Below are 17,796 nucleotides of genomic sequence, written 5' to 3'. Positions count from 1 at the left end.
TGGTCAAGTCCCAACGGACCTTTCTTTATTTGATGTAATGATTTTCGAATTCAATAATATGTCTTCTTTTGCTTACTCCTCGTGTCATTCCTTAACCCAAGATGACGAGCATTGCTTAACTAACAATAAAAGTGACAAAGAAATAATTAAAGCAGTGGAAAGACTTGAGAATAAAAAAACCAATAATAGAAGCTAAGACACTGAAACAGTTGATATCTCAAAGGATCCAAACGTTAAAAGAGAACTTAAAATCGGACTAACTCTTACTAAAGAAGAAAGAACCGGTTTAATTAATCTACTAAAAGAATTTATCAATGTATTTTCTTGGTCATATGAAGATATGCCAGGAATAATTAGAGAAATAGCTTAACACACAATACCACTAATTTCAAGAGTGAAACCTATAAAACAAAAGTTATGTCGAATGAAAATCGACGTAGCTCTTAAAATAAAAGAAGTTCAAAAAAAAATTAATGCAGGTTTTATCAAGGTATCTAAATACCAAGAATGGGTTGCAAATGTGGTGCTGGTTCCAAAGAAAGATGGAAGGGTAAGAATGTGTGTCGACTATAGAGATTTAAATAAGGCAAGTCCAAAGGACGACTTCCCTTTACCACACATCGACATTTTGGTATATAATACATCAAATCATGCGCTTCTCTCATTTAAGGATGGATACACGGGATACAACAAGATTCTTATGGCCGAGGAAGATATGGAAAAGACTACGCCATGGGGCACAAACTGTTAAATGGTAATGTCATTTAGGTTAAAACACGCGGGTGCCACTTACCGAAGAGCAGCGACTGCCTTATTACATGACATGATGCACAAAGAAGTTAAGGTCTACATAGAAGATATGATTGTAAAATCAAAAGATCGTCCAGGACATCTAGTAGCCTTAAGAAAATTATTCGAAAGGCTGAGGAAATACAACATGAGGTTAAATCCATCTAAGTGTGCCTTTAAAGTTACCTCAGCAAAACTTTTAGGATATGTTATTAGCTCTAGAGGAATACAGATAGACCCAACCAAGATTAAAGCAATTATGTCAATGCCGCCGCCCAAGACCGAGAGATTCAAGGATTCATTGGCCGGTTTCAATATATAAGTAGGTTCACATCCAAATCAACCACGATATGTGAACCCATATTCAAGAAACTAAAAAAGAACGTGCTAGTAATATAGGACAATAATGAGTTTCAAAAAGACTTTGAGAAAACAAAGCCTATCTTGCTAATCCTCCCGTACTAGCACCTGCGCTCCTGGGAATCCCTCTTAGGTTATATTTAACAGTCACCAAAGAAACAATGGGGGTTATGCTCGCACAAGAATTAGAAGGAAAAGAAAACGCCATCTACTACTTAAGCAAAAAGATGCTCGAGTATGAAGTACGATACACACCACTTGAAAAATTATGCCTCGCATTGGTGTGGGCCACAACCAAATTAAGACACTACATGCTCGTTCATACAGTCTATGTAATATCTTGGATGGATCCGCTAAACTATCTCTTTGAGAAGTATATAGTTAATTAGAAAATATCAAGATGGATAGTCAACTTAGCCCTATTTGATGTAAGGTTTCTGCCCCAAAAGACCATTAAAGGATCGGTGGTCTCAGATTTCCTAGCGGATTTCCCAATAGAAGATTCTACGCCTATACGTGAAAACGAGTTTCTAGATGAAGACCTAATGCTTACAGAAGATGATACGTGGACATTATACTTCGATGGGGCATCAAACCAAAAGGGTTGTGGTATAGGAGTATTATTGGTATCACCTAAAGAAGAGCATGTCCCAATCTCCATAAAGTTAGATTTTGATGTTACCAACAATGATGCTAAATATGAAGCATGCGTGGTAGGCCTCAAAATAGCTTTGGCGTTGGGAGTAAAGAAACTTAGAATATTTGGAGATTCCTCTCTAATCATCAACCAAATTTCCAAAAGGTGGAAAGTAAGGAGCGAAAGCTTGGCCCCTTACCAAACATATCTGGAAACTCTCATTAATTAGTTAGAAAAGGTATAATACACATATCTACCAAGAGAGGAAAATCAATTCCCTGATGCTTTGGCAAGGCAAGCCTCAATACTTAGAATACCCACAGAAATCGAGCAAATGCCTTTAACAATAGAATAAAGGCATAAACCAGCTTACATTCAAGCCATAGAAGACAATGAGGTAGTCCAAGAGGAGGGAGGAGGAGGAGAAGAAGAAGAAGAAGAAGAAGAAGAAGAAGAAGAAGAAGAAGAAGAAGAAGAAGAAGAAGAAGAAGAAGAAGAAGAAGAAGAAGAAGAAGAAGAAAAACCTTGGTATACAGACATCCTCAACTATGTCACCAAAGGAGAATATCCACTACACGCTGACAAAAGAGAAAAATGATCCTTAAGTCTTTTGGCTTCCCAATCTGTACTCATAGACAATAAGCTACACAAAAGGGTACCTAAAGGTCGAGCTCCTTTGTGTGTAGGAAAAAGGAAGCCCAAAGATAATGAGAATAGTCCACGAAGGGGTATGTGGAACTCATGTGAATGGCAAGATGCTAGTCCAAAAGATAATGCGCGAAGGGTATTATTAGACTACTATGAATAAGGATTGTTATCACTATATGAAAAAATTTCCTAAATGTCAAATATACGCTTACTTGCAACACGTTCCTCCATCACTCCTTTACACCTACACTTCACCTGCCATTCTCAACATGGGGAATAGATATTATTGGAAAGATTACTCCTCTTGGGACATGAGGACATGAATACATTCTAGTAGCGATCGACTATTTTACAAAATGGGTCGAAACAGCATCATATATAAAACTCACTACAAAGCATGTAGCACTCTTTATCGAAAGAAACATCATATGTCGATATAGAGTCCCACATGAAATTATAAGTGACAATGGAACTCACTTCAAGCAGAATGTGAAGAATTGCTACAAAAGTATGGTATTCAGCACCGTCATTCTTCCCCATATAGACCCCAAGTGAATGGTGCAGTTGAGGTAGCCAATAAGAATTTAAAGGCCATCATCGAGAAAATGACAGAAAACTATAAGGATTGTCCTAACAAACTCCACTTCGCTCTTTAGGGTTATCGCACATCAATTAGCTCATCAACAAGAAATACACCATTCTCCTTAGTCTATGGAATGGATGTCGTACAACCTTTAGAGCTAGAAATACCTTCCCTACGCATTGTTTTGGAAAGTAAACTCGATGAAGTCGAATGGACTAGAGCGAGATATGAAAAGCTTATTCTACTTGATGAAAAATGACTAGAAGCTCTACATCATACTCAATGCTACCAAACTCGTATGGCTAGACATTTTAACAAGAAGGTCAAGACAAGAAACATTAAGGTAGGAGACTTGGTGTTAAAAGAATTAAGGAAGAATGTTCTAGACCTAAGGGGAATTTAGGCCTAATTGGTCCGGACCATACGTTGTCAAAACCATCCTATCAAGAGGCGCGGAAAAACTAACTGACATTGATGGCAATGAATTTTTATATATGACCAATCTTGACCAATTTAAGAAGTACTACCCATAATTATGTGAGTAGGATAATTCAAGAGAGCTACGTTTGGCATGATTCCTTAGGAAATGATACGTAGGAAACCCTTTAACTAGACACTAAATAATTCATTTAGCGTTGATTACGCATCGAACGGGTTTCCAAATATACCTCCCCCAAATAAATTGAGGTTAAATGACACGCGAGCTAATCGTGCTTGCGACAAAACCACTCAAAGTTGGCAGAATTCCTGCCGCGTAATAATAAATAAAAAGAAATGTATAGCGTCCTGTACTCCATTAGAAGTTATGGTTAAATATAAAACCCCATAACTCCCCCCATTGTTCATACTCAAGGTATATACGTTCCAAGAGTTTTGGTGCGTAATCTCTTTCACTTTACTTTATTTACATGTTATTGGACTTGGTGATGACTCTCAAAGCATAATAAATCAATCAATAATAATTATTCAATCAACTAAACATACCAATTTAATTCTTGAATAATTAGTGATCATATATTATTTAATGTTGAACCCTTTTTAATTCTACCTCATTGTCAAAGACACCTTAAACGCATAAAGCGCCAAAAATCCTATCCCTCGGTGTTAAAAACACCTTAAGTGCACAAAGGCACCAACATACAATTTATTCCTCGTGTACATAGACACTTATATAGCTCCTTCCTCATGCTTAAAGCATCAATAAAAATTATATGAACCATAATAAAATTCCTTTTCAATATTCCAAGCCAAATTAAAAATGTAGTTTAATTAAACATGCATTCCCATTCTAACATGCCATAAATAAAAGTGTAGTCCGTATAATCATGCCAAAATATAATTTTCCAATCCATAAACCATCATAAATAATTCATGCTTCACAATTCAATCACCAACACCAATAATTCACAATTTCAATCATAGACCTTAGCATGATACTACTTGTAATTGATTTAAATCAAGCCTAGCATGATACTACATCACCAAAATATACTAAGTACGCGAACGTAACTTGAGTACGATCTTAAAATCGCCACAACTAATAGAAATTGCTTACTTCGAAGTCTCCTACACAATAAAATCATAATAGAGTATTAAAATCCACTCTAAACAAATTTCCAGCAATATATACTATTTTAAAACCCCTCATAATTTAATTAAAGTAAGCTGAAATTATTTTTAAAACAACATAATTAAGTCCCAATTAATGGGTAATTAAAATTCCTTCAAGAAACATAATATTAAGTGTTCTACATAAAATTCCAGCACTTTATTTTAATTAAAACTTGATGTAATTAAGCCTTAAAACACTTGAAACAAAGATCTAAACCAATATACATCATAATCCTTCAATAACTCATAAATCATGAACCTAGGGTTTCAAAATTGGGGCTTTTTAATTAAAAATCAAATCTGAAAATTAATCAACATAATTATTATAATCAAACATCAAAATCAAATCCCAAAACTCATAATTTACAATTAGATTTGAACATAGATTAAATTAGAACAATAAAGTTAATTTTTTTTTTACACTCGAAAAAGGGGAAGAGGAGGCATGGCAGCCGCTTGCTGTCGGCTGCTGGCAATGGCGGCCACCTGCTGCCGGCGGCTGACGCTGCTGGTAGCGGCGGCCACCTGCTTCCGGTGGCTAGCAGCGGTGGAGGGGGCGGAAAACAGAGCAGCCGAAAAATAAGAAAGGGGAAGGGGGAAAGAAAAAGAAAGAAAATAAGGAGAAAAGAGAGAGAGAAGTTTACCTTGGGTTTTTCTCCACTCTGGGCAAAGTTGATTTGCCTCATAAGTAGGATATTTATACCCCTTCTCTACCAATCCCTTTTTCCCTAAACTTCCCTCTTTTAGTTTTTCCTAATTCTTTCCCTAATAAAACTTGTTAAAATTAAACTTTCTTAAAATAAAACCCCAACATTTATAAATAAAGAAATTAAATAAACTTTCCTTATAAATATATTAGTTAAAATACCATAATTAAGATATTAAAATTATTCAAATACTTTATAAAATACATATTTTAAAATAAAATACGTATAAAAATACGGGGTATTACATATACTCAATCTTGGTGTTGATAGTTTCTCCAATAGCCATTACAATGTGCTTCTTTTCATCCCACACTTTCTTTTTTGTAGAGTCAGCTTTTCTTTTCTCGTTACCTTTAGAACTTTTCTTCTTAGGCATAATAGGAGTCTTGAATTCAACTCTTTCACCCAAACGCTCCTTAGGAGGAATTTTATTTCTTGTTCCCTAGGCGATCTTTCACATTGGTCTTACTAAGTTTTCGAGCCTTATTCTTGTCCTTTTGAGATCTAACAAGTAGCCATTGCTTCATATCCCTAAACAAGGAAGTTGGTATCTTCTGGATAACAAATTCTCATAAAGGTCTAGCACACCAATAATCATCAAATCTCTCTGCATCTTGTGAAACAGGAAATTCATAGGGACAACGAAGATCACCAGATGGAACAGTTTGAGCAAGTCCATATTGTCTCCTCACCCTGGAAGCTAAGGGTAATAAAAAAGTCAATTTTGACAAGCTAGGAAGACGGCAAAAAGACTGGCTATTGACACCAACCATCTTTTCAATTTTCCACCAAGGAATGACACATCTGATGGTAAAGTCGCAAGTTTCAAAGATGCTACTCCACTCCAGGCGGCCCATCTTTATGCAAAATCTTTTCTTCCGTCTTACAAAGTAATTTGGGGATTAGTTATCAACATTGTCAGGAAGGCTAATTAATTCAAGCCTATCCATTAGTCACATCTGTAAAAATATCAATGCAAATAATTATTATTAATATACAAAGTTAAATATTTTGATTTATGCAGTTAAAAGTATTAATTTTCTACCTGTAATAATATTGGAGAACCTCAAAGAGGTGCTTTTGGATTGTTTTTTAATTTGTCCAAACCAAGTATGGTTTCTCCAACAATCAAAGGCATCAGATTTCTACCTGATTCAATTTGCTCCATGACAGATGCTAAAATAGCTTGGCCCTCATGAATATTACCACTAGTGAGAAGATATTGGTTTAGCATGCAAAAAAGGAAAGCTCTCCTCCTATAAACATGAAAAAATTCAGAGCGTGGTCCGTCAAAATATAAGCGTGCAAATTCTTTCAAATTAACTATGTTTCCATGCACAATATTTTTCAAGTCCTTATCCTTAAGATTAAGGAAACGCTCAAAATATTTTTAATAATACTCATTTACTTTTGGAATTACCGCAAGATTTAGGGAAGGGAAGCCTAAAATGGCACCAAATTCTTCGGGTAAAGGACAAATTTCATCATAACCATGTCTAAAGCAATGAGTATCTGAATCCCAATTTTCCAAGGCGGTATGAACAAAGTCTATGTCAAGATCTACCCCCTTTATACCATATATACCTCTCAAGTGGAAAAAGTCAAGTTCTTTTCTCTCCTTAGCGGCCAGAGACCGACATCACTCACGAGTGAAATCGCAAAAACTCTTAGACATGATTAAGAAATAAAAGCTAGCACTATTTTAAATATGTTCAACTATCACTACAAGAAAAAAGGGAATTAACAACTGATATTTGCGACTATCCTAATATTCAGTCGCAAAAAGTACTTTTGCGACTGAAAAGACAGGCAGTCGCAAAATTTGCAACTAATTTTGCATTAGTTGCTATGCGGTTGCTGATTTGCGACTGATATTTACAACAACCATAATATTCAGTTGTAAAAAATATTTTTGCAACTCAAAGATATGAGTAGTTGCAAATTTTGCAACTGATTTTGCAGTAGTTGCTATGTGATCGCTAATTTGCGACGTTATAATAATTTTTGCAACTAAATTGTAGTTGCTAGGGTTAATTTCATTTTGAAACTTTTTTTTTAAAAAAAAAATTGCGAGTAACATTGAAACTAGTTGGTATTTGGTAATTTCTACCCTTGTTTTTAAAATTTACTCGTATTAAAAAAGAAATATAACAAAAACTTGACTTAATCAATCACTCTTAAGTCTCAAGTTATATTTCCTCAAAAAAAAAAGTGTTAAGTCAATTATTCATCTATGCTGAACAAACTCTTCATCCTAAAAAATAAAACACGCAGAAGGCTAATTCTGATAATCAACCCTCATTGTCGCTCATGTCGATCTACCTCCGCTGCGTGGCCTGCGCCACCAATTCTCTTACCAGGTAAGTTTAATTGTTTAAAGTCTGACGCATTCTTCCCCTTTCTACAGGCCAATCTATCTTTCGCTAATTTTATTTAGCCAACTATGAATTTTAGGGTTATCATTGAATTTTTTGTCCAATTATTGATTTTACTTTGGTTTCCATGGTCTGGTTGAAGTCAATTAATGAAAAATCATTCAAATTTGAGCGATTTTGCAAAAAGCCCTAATTAATGTCTATGTAAAAACTTAAGTCTGGTTATTCAGATCCTATTTTTTCCCCTCTAATAGTGCTAAAATATAAAATTTCTGAAGAAGGGGGTTGATTGGTTAGAGTAGTTATATTTGTAATTGGGTAATCAATGGTTGGAGTGTATTGAGGTTCGCTCGAACTCCATTGAATTCTTGTTTGCTCTGATTTTATTGTGTTTTGGGCCTAATTTGTTGCGCTTAATTGTTGTGGCAATGGTTGTGGGTGGTCGCTGGAATGGGCGCGAGGGAGAAGAAGTTTCAATAATGGGGTGTGAATGCAAGGCTTCTCTTTGCGCAGCTGCTGCATGGTTGTTGTTGCAGGGGAAAAGTGGTTTGGTGCATGGTTACGGTTGGGTGGATGGGTGGGAGTTGAGTGTGTTGCCGCTAGTATTGCGGGTGTGTGATGAGGTTGGTAGGTGCGCGACAAGTAGGGTGTGTGAGAACAAGATGATATCAAGCAACGCCTAATGGGGTTGTTTGATGTGGTGTTGTTTAAGAGAGTTTGGAGAGGAAGAATTTGGTGTTAGTTAATTGAGTTGTGGGGCAACAAGTTAGGGGCTAAAATAACACTAGGTTAATTGAGTGGGGAAGCATTTTCTTTCTTTGTTGCTGAATATGAAAAATCTACTTTGGATGCATCTTGTCACGACACTTAGTATTCTCTATATAGCTTCTCACAATCTGGTTATGTCTGCTTCCCAGATTCTGCATTTAGTTATATGTTGTAGATTTGTGAGCATTTTCTAATTACACATACATAGCCTGGCATCTGAATAAGTATATAAGATAGTTCTTAAGTCTTATCATAGTATTAGTTATTGTACTCTTTTGTAAGTTGTTTGTGGCTTTTTAGAAATTTGACTCGAATTATTATGTCGGCAAGTATGTCAACAAATAGGGTAATGTTTCCAACCATTTAAATCTCTACTAGAAAGTTATCGAAATTAGGATTAAGTTAAGCTTATGTTGTGTAATATATATAGTCCTCTTGACAATTTAAAGAAACACTAGACTATCTATTTGTAGTCTAGTTTTGAATATGTTTGAAGCTACTTAGTAATTTAGATTTTGAAATTGCTATGGATCTTAGGCAAGTGTATATTGAATTTTCTGTGGATACCTATGTTGCCTAACTTTTTAAGAAAATTAATCAACGTGCTTTAGGATTAGTTGTATCACTTTATCAAATAGTAAATTATAAATTTTTAGAAATCCATGACCATCAAGTTTTACAGAATAAGCTGTGATATATAGATAAGTAAATATAACATCTTATTCAAGATTTGGGTGATAAACTATGTTATTCAGGCAAGATGATAAGTAAAGGCATAATGCATTGTAGTTTTAATTATTGCAACACTTTTTATTGAATTTTCTTACTAACTCATGTGACTTAATACTAACTGATAATAGTTATTAATGTAGAAAAATCAAATGGGGTATGTGTTTCTCCTGGAGGTTCTCATCACAAGGGAAACATCCTATCTAGAAGCTTTAGAGATTTAACACTGTGCAGAATGTTTCAAAGAAACACCTGCTGCGATACAACACGCACACTCATTATTCTGCTTTTATATCTATACGAAAGTTGACAACAACAGGGGAAGAAAACCAAGAGTGCTTTCATATATGGGAGATGTTGGAGTGCTCTATTTGTGATCTAGATGTTGGTTTTAAGCCGGGTCCTTCTTTGATATGTGCCTTTTTTGTAAAAAATTATTCTAGGCTTGACATAGCCCCACACACACACTGTTTAAGTTACCTGAATAATTAACGTCACTGAAAATGTTTGATAATACTCTGCATATTACCTTTTTTTTTTTTGAGGAAATACTCTGCATATTACTTGGTTCTTTGTTTTTGGGTCACATATAATTACATAATACTCCAAACTATAATTTTTACTAATAGTTGTTTTCATTAATTATATTATATAAGTGTTGCATTTTTTTTTTATGCTTCAAGTCTTGAAGCTTTAACAATTGAAACTATACTTACTACTACATATCTTAATGCAGGGAGAATATATGGTAAAACTTGAGGAAAATATAAAAACAAAGGAATTGAGGTAAGCCCTTACAAAGTCTATTTGGAGGTAGGTGGGTAAAAGAAAGGAAAAGTTTACGATTTACGCAGCGCTTCACAAATGTACTAAAAGAGTGATCCTACTCCCATCATACTGCATCATCTTTCACTACTTCCATGATTTCCCAACTATGTTCTCAAGTTGAAGAATTAAAGAAGATGGCGGAAGAAAACCATAACAAGGCAGAAGAAAGCTAAAAAATGGATGCGGAAAGCTTAAAATATGCTAAGGAAAGCTACTTGGAAGAAGGAAAAAATGGATATGCACAAAACATTGAAGGAAATGATAACTCTTGTCCAACATTACTGTCCTTCTAGGCCTCTAATCTCACCCGGGTGGTAATTTTGTGAACATTTGAATTTATTTTTGGAGATGTATTTTTATATCGTCATTAGTTCTTATTGGAAGTAGATTCCTTTGTGTGGGAGTTGATTTTTGAAATAACTAGTCGTTGAAGCACGCGCGTTGCGCGTGCTCCCTCGACGGCAAGATAAGTATGATTCGTGAAATTGTTCCTTTTTTGAGGTTTTCGTGATTTTGTTTAGGTCAAGTAATTATAGAGGCTTTTTTAATTTATAAGTTGTTAGAAGGGGTAGTGATAAAGCTTGTAAGATAAGTAAAATTCGTAGTTGTGTTCGGTTATTGTAATATTCGTGGTTGTATTCGGTTTTGTAATAGCAAGGATACAAGAATTTGTAAGTACTAACAAGGAATAGTGATAAAGTTTCTATGGAGATATATGTATGGAAAAACAATTGATATAAGTGAAGTTATCTAGAATTTGTTAGAATTTAATGATTTTTAAAAAAAGTATACTATTGTTGTAGATATTATTTCAGAACATAATATGGTTTATTGAGTACCTAAATAATTTTCGAAGAGTTATATTTTAAATGATTATGATAATAAGGATTAATAATAAGGAAATGCAATATTAGAGGTTAAAGTTATGTAAAATGTATTAAATGTAAAATATATAAAAGAATTGTATATATGTTTGTTAGACTATTTAAAGTAGAAAATTTTCAAGTGGTTCTTCTATTGAAAATTATAATTGTTAGAGTTTGTAACTGATACGGAGTGTATAAAATGAATGAGAAATATCATGTGTATGTATTAAAGTTTATTTGCTTGTTAAATTAAATTATGTACGATTTTTAGATAATACGGTTGGAGGGAATAACTTTACTTTTGAGCGCGCGCTATGTGTCCCCCCCCCCCTCGACGGTAAGATATGTAAGATTCATGATGTGATCGTGTTTCGTATTTTGGAGTGGTATTAACGTAATGATTAGGGGATCTTATTTGTATGGTAGTCACTAACTTTTTTTTTAATGTTCCTTTTTTCTCCTTCCTATCCACTGCTGTATGATTTGAGCGGTTTGGTAAGCCTCCCTCTCTCTCTTTCTTTCCCGACTCATCTCACTTTTTATCCCTCTCTCCCTGCCCCTCTTTCTCTTAATTGCTTTATTTCTTTCTCTTCTGACCCTTATATATATATATCTCTCGCTGTCTCCCTATCCCTCTACTCCTGGCTCATATGTCTCTCTCTTTCTCTATCCGGACCCTTCTCTCTCTCTCTCTCTCTCTCTCTCTCTAGATCCATCTCACTCTCTTTCTCCTCCCACTCCCTCCCTCTTTTCCCCTCTCTCTCTTTCTCTTTCTCTCTCTCCTCCTACTCCTTCCCTTTTTCCCTCTCTCTCTCCCCTTAATTTTACTATAAGGGTAAACGTTTTATTCTAAAAATGCTACAAATTAGCTAACATTTCCATTATTGTCACAAAACCACATTTATGAACGAATGACATTGAATGTTTAATAAGCAAACAGAGCTTAAACAAACTTAGAATACTACTAATGGTGAATAAACGAATGTCACTATTTCTAATATTTGAGTCAAAATTGAAAAATCTAGGTGAAAAAAGTTTTACAACAATGTCTCATTTCTCTAATATAAGACTATATACTACATTAATAAAACAAATATTACATTTAAGGGTTTAAAGATCTGATTTAAAAAAAACCGACACAATCAAGTATTTATGTCAAACTATCTCCGTCGCGCTGTGCCATTGCCTCTTGCACTCTTCTTTGCCTAATGGCTCCCAACAAACTGCCAATAAATATAAAGAAATAAAAATTGCACCATGATACGAAAAAATTAGAATAGTAACACAATACGAGCAAAGCCTTCAAAATCAAATATATTTTATTTAAAATTTCAATTAGTACTTACCTCACACCTCAGCTATGGATCATGTTGTTGTACAAAAAACTAAAGTCTAATAATATCAGTTTGGGATACTAAGGCAGTATTCCTATAAAAGACGTACACAACCTCTCTCTCTCTCTCTCTCCCCTCTTCACCACTGACATTTATAGAAACTACTCCTCCCTCAAGATATTACTATTATCCCAACTTATTTAATTGCATCTTGTGAAAACACCGGACAGTATAATATTAGATTAAATCAAGTCCCGCCAAAGTCACGAGACTTTGAGGGAAAGGTCCAAAACAAACAAACTCCTTATAATTACAACTATCGAACCTAGCCACTAAATAAGCTAGAGTGTATCCCGCCCGACTTACATGACTAATATTAAAATGAGAGAAAGATTTTGTGGCTATGCTAATTGCATCAATAAACTGGTGAAAAGGGGATAGTCCCACGACATTTGTCTTCACACCTTGAACCACATTGGTAGCATCACATTCCATATGAACCTTTGAGTAGCCCATCCTCAGTGCGAGTGTACACCAAACCAGAAAGCAGCCGCTTCCGCCACAATAGCAGTCCACCCCGCAGCTTCAGCACGTACCACTGCCACCAAACTATTACCCAAATGGTCCCTGGCAACCACACCAAGTCCCGTTACATTACCAATGTGGGCATTGCAATTAATTTTAATCATACCTTCTTGCGGGAAACTCCAAGATTTTGTTGAAGCAAAAGACTGACGTGGGACTGGTTTTGAGATCCTCACAGCATACTCCTCATAATCATGCACCATCTTCATAAACCCAGAGGCAAGGAAAACCGAGCTCATTTCTCCCACGCCACGCAGCCCACCCCAGAAAAGAGAACTCCATTAGTTTAGAGTACAGAACTCCATTAGTTCAGTCTTAGAAACCTGTGGTGCTACCCACATCCATCTATTAGCAAAAGAAGTGGCAGGGGCTTAAGATAACAAACTCACAATATTGCTAGCTGCCCAAATCTCCTTAGCAATACTACATTCAAAAATGGCATGAATGGTAGTTTCACACCCCTGATTACAAATTGAGCAGGAGCTATTAGGGAGGATATTATGGAACATAAGCCTTTCTTTAACAGCAAGGAAATTCTTACACGCACGCCAAATAAAGTGCCTGAGTTTGGGAGGTCCCAACAACTTCCAAATCTTCTTCCAAACCTCCAAATCACCCTGGGAAAGCAGAGGCAAAGGGCTATTTTTACCTAACCAATAGCTTGACTTGACGCTTTAGACACCACTCTTATTAGGCCACCAGTACATAACATCTTTCTGCTTACTTGGAGGAAGAGGGATTGAGAAAATTAAAGCTTGATCAGATGCAGTAAAAGTATTGCTTATAACTTATTTAATTGTATGACCATCTAATATCCCTATAATTTAGTAATCATGATGACATGATTAATAAATTATCAGTTTCCTGCTTCTATAAGAACTAAGAAGTGTAGACAGAACATACAATCAATACAAGAAATCACCATATGATTAACGGAGGTAGTATATGATTAATAGTTAACGGAGGTAGTATATGATTAATTTATTAGAAAGATAAGTATTGTTAAACATTTAAAAGACATGTAATTTCTAGACCAATTGACATAGCATAATTAATTATGATTGTATTAGGGGAAAAGAAGAATCAAATCAGAGAGCTGACTTTTATCAAGGTTATTAATGCAGTAATTTTTTAAGACAATATATTATTCTTTTGAGACATTTTTATTAATGCAGTAATTCATTATGATTTAATTGCACCTTTTAATACAAAGAAGTTATGAATAGAAGGTTTGAATCATGAAAGAATATATGCTTGTTGCTAGTGGGATCAACAATTCAACATACTTTCGGAAAATAAATCAGCTTAATTAAGTTATTATTCCTGATGCACTTGCTGAATTCTGTGTAATTAATTAATGTGATCAAATTTACTGCTGTAGTTAGTGATCAGCTTCCTGATTTCAACTCTCTTCTTCTTCTGAACATCCTGATCCTCTTTCTTGGCCAAAGCCCATTCTTCCTTCCTCTTCTGCTTTTTCAAAACCAACTCCGGTACAACAACTTTAGTAGCCTCCTCACCCATTTCTTCTTAACAAAAGTACCCATCAATCAACCATAAAAGCAAAAACAAATTACTCAGATCATATAGCCTATAATTAAGCATCCGAAAACACTAAAACCAAATCAGCTCCTCCATTTCATATCAGTTGCAAATTATACATCCCAAACCAATGCATCATTAAAATTACATGTGTAAGCCATAATCCAAACAATTTGTTGCACAGAACAGAAATTTATCACCACAATTTGAATATTAACCACAAACATCTATTTAATTTCTGCGATTACTTGACATATTTATTCTAAAAACAAATAAAATTCAAAACTTTCCCACATTTTATTAGAAAAACACACAACGTACTCCAAATATTTCACAGGAAAGGGAGCTAAATCAGTCAACATTCAAATAAAAGGAAAAATTTAATCAAAGAGCTGAACATTCAAACAATTAGAACACGAGAGTGAAAGAAGAGAGAATCAAACCTCGAGATTAGAGAATCATCAAATAACCTCTCAAGCTTCTTCAATGGAGAGGAAAGTCCAGGAATTGCTTCAGTGGAGGGTTGGAGAAACCTCAGAAGAGAAAGGAGGGAGAGAATTGTACCTAGAGATCAACAATTCAACTACAAATCCGACAATTCAACCAAAAAGAATGATAAGTCACACAAATTTAACCCAAAAAACGAAAACCAAAAACCAGAAACAAATCGATCAAATAAACCCTAAAATAATCGAAAACCAATTGAATAAATAAAAAAAAAATCGAAAACAAATCGATCAAATAAACCCCAAAATAATCGAAAACCAATCGACCAAATAAAGTCAAAAAATCGAAAACAAATCGATCAAATAAACCCCAAAATAATCGAAAACCAATCGACCAAATAAAGCCAAAAAAATCGAAAACAAATCGATCAAATAAACCCCAATAAAAACGAAGCGATTTTGCTCAAATACACCCACAAAGATTCAACCAAAAAAAATCGAATACACATTGAACATATCGAAAACAACAAGAACAAGATCGAACCTGATAAATGTGACGATCGGAAAGTCATTTTCCACAACCTCGGAGGCTGAGAAGAATCGAAGCCCCATCGTCGAAAGCGATGATCGATGGTCTTGAGTTGCTGAATTTTTCTCTCTCTAGGTTTCTCTCTCCTTGCTTAATCAAATGCTCTGAGCCTCTGACCCTTTCCTTCTGAGATGAAAACGGAGAGAGGGAAGTCGGTGTAGAAGCAAGGGGCCCACTCTCAATTACAGCTATCACGGAAGGCAATTGATTAAGCAAGGGCAATTTGGGCAATTCATTAATTGTAAGGGCATCTATGTAATAGCACCAGAAGTTACTATTCATAAGCTATAGTATTTAGTTTTGCATTTTTATAATGGTTATGGATTAGTCATATGAATTATGATATTATTTTTTACTACATTGATACAATATTGATGATAGTTTGGATATTTAAATAAAATTAGCATTTTGGTTATTTGAATTTATTCGTGGGCACCTTTCTTTTTTATTGATATTGGTAACTAGTAAATTATGGTCTCCAAATATTGATAGTTAGTCGCAAAAATTTAGCGACTAATTGGTTGGTTGCAAAATAATTGGTCTCAGTGGTAAGTCGCTAATCCATTGCAAAATAAATTTAGTCTTTGTAGTTGCAAAAGTTTAGTCTCGTAGTCGCTAAAATTTAGTCTTGTAATCGCTAATCCATCACAAAATATTGGTCTCTGTAGTCTTAAGACATTGCTCTCTTTAGTCTCTAATCCGACGGATTTGCAACTACATTGGCCGTCGCTAATTCCCCTTTTTCTTGTAGTGTATACATAAATCGTCAGATTTGGGGGCAATTTATACACAAAATTGATGCAAACCGAATCCTGTTGGGATTCAGAGAAATAAATCCAGCGCCATGCGACAGGAATTACACGTCGCGTGATCCTTGTCGCATCGCGATGGCCAGGTGAATGTCACGGTAGCCTTGCGCACTACGCTAACCAAGTTTTTCTTAACGTTGACTCAAATTTGTACTGCAATTTTACGGCTTTCACCATTTTCAAATCATTATCCACTCCAATCCAACCTAATGGAAAACACTTTTGTGATATTTTAATTATATTGAGTTTAATTAAGTTTAAGCACGATTTTTATTTTTTATTTTTTTTTTTGGAGAAAGTCGGATACCCTCCATTGAAAGTTAGTCATAATTTTCACACTCGCATACACAATAAAATGAAAATTAAAAATGCAAAGCTAAAACTAAACATAGTAATCATAGCTATATATACAAAGTGTCCGAGTCAAATAAGCAAAGTCCTACAAAAACAAAATAAATACAAATACATGTACGTCTATTACGGTGGAGGACGCAAATGAAGAGGAACTCCAAAAGTATCAAAGAACTGTACAATCCGTGGAGTATGCTCCTCGCCCCCTACCTGATTTGAAGGAGCCTGAATCGAGAGAGTAGGGCCAGCCCATCTAGGCTCACCCTGCTGCTGCACTCCCAAATGCTGAGACTGATGTGGCTGCTGCGACGACGAGCCAACCACGTACGTCCCACCACCCACTAAAGGAGCTGACGTCATGCCTCCTAAGCTGGTCTACCCCCCTGATGCACCCTCATACGAAGAGCTAGAATCCTATAGTCTGGCAGTACGGTCAGTACGGTCCGACTCTGCTCGACCGCCCTGACTCCCAGCTGAGGTCCGACGACGCCTCGAGTCAGACCCCTATCTCTCCCTCCTAGCCTCGGGTCTCGTACGAGTACGCGTCGGAGGAATAGGCTGAAACAAATAAAAGCAAACTAAGTCAAGTACAGAAAGACAAATATAAACATAAGAGGTGTCAAGAGAAATACCTCCATGCCATCATCACCGCGACGACTCTTAGCTTAGTGGATCAACCTCACGAGCTGGTAACGGAAGGTGTCCATGCCTCTAGCCATCCTCGTCAGCACCTCACGAGCTTGTAACGGAAGGCGTCCATGTCTCTAACCATCCTCGTCAGCACCTCACAAGAAAATTGTCACGGTCACAAAGTCATAAATAATCAAGGCATATACACAAATGAGATGACAAATAAAGTGACTTATTGAATTCTGGTGCCGAGGTATCAACTCCTCTATAAAACGACATGGCTCAGGAGCTAGAGGAATCATCTCCTCAACAGGATCAAAAGTGCCCTGGTAAACGATGGATACTAGCGGAGGCACGAACTCTCTAGTCGAAGCCTGTCATGTTAAACCTGAATAATTAGGATTGGCTCGAGGGCTATAGAATAAACAAATGTAAAATACAAATGATACCTCTATCGGCTCTGGCAAGAGAGGCGGTAGGGCCAAACGCGGAAAAAGCTTATCTCCATAACTGCGGCTCAGATGGATATGGCAACGCCAATCCGAACCCGCTGGCATCCTAACCGCCCGAACCCTCAGCCTCGTCTGATCGAACATAAGATGAGGAGGG

General features: G+C 35.8%; 2 long non-coding RNA genes across 3 annotated transcripts; one reads left to right on the top strand and one right to left on the bottom strand.

Moving 5' to 3' along the window:
• Positions 1 to 7,357: 7,357 nt before the first annotated feature.
• LOC110712677 lies at positions 7,358 to 10,803 on the top strand. The gene is made up of 2 exons (XR_002509659.1): positions 7,358 to 7,695; positions 9,944 to 10,803. It is a non-coding gene; the product is annotated as an uncharacterized LOC110712677 (long non-coding RNA).
• A 1,073-nt stretch (positions 10,804 to 11,876) lies between these two features.
• Positions 11,877 to 15,539, bottom strand: LOC110712735. 2 transcript variants are annotated; one of them, XR_002509689.1, is made up of 3 exons: positions 15,353 to 15,539; positions 14,806 to 14,945; positions 11,877 to 14,346 (listed from the first exon to the last, which is right to left on the bottom strand). It is a non-coding gene; the product is annotated as an uncharacterized LOC110712735 (long non-coding RNA). The 2 variants fall into 2 exon arrangements; XR_002509688.1 differs by having other exon boundaries at positions 11,877 to 14,945.
• Positions 15,540 to 17,796: the final 2,257 nt, after the last annotated feature.

Source organism: Chenopodium quinoa, unplaced genomic scaffold (assembly GCF_001683475.1).
Source record: "Chenopodium quinoa cultivar QQ74 unplaced genomic scaffold, ASM168347v1, whole genome shotgun sequence".
Classification (NCBI taxonomy): Eukaryota; Viridiplantae; Streptophyta; class Magnoliopsida; order Caryophyllales; family Amaranthaceae; genus Chenopodium; species Chenopodium quinoa.
This window is presented reverse-complemented; position numbering and strand designations above follow the sequence as displayed.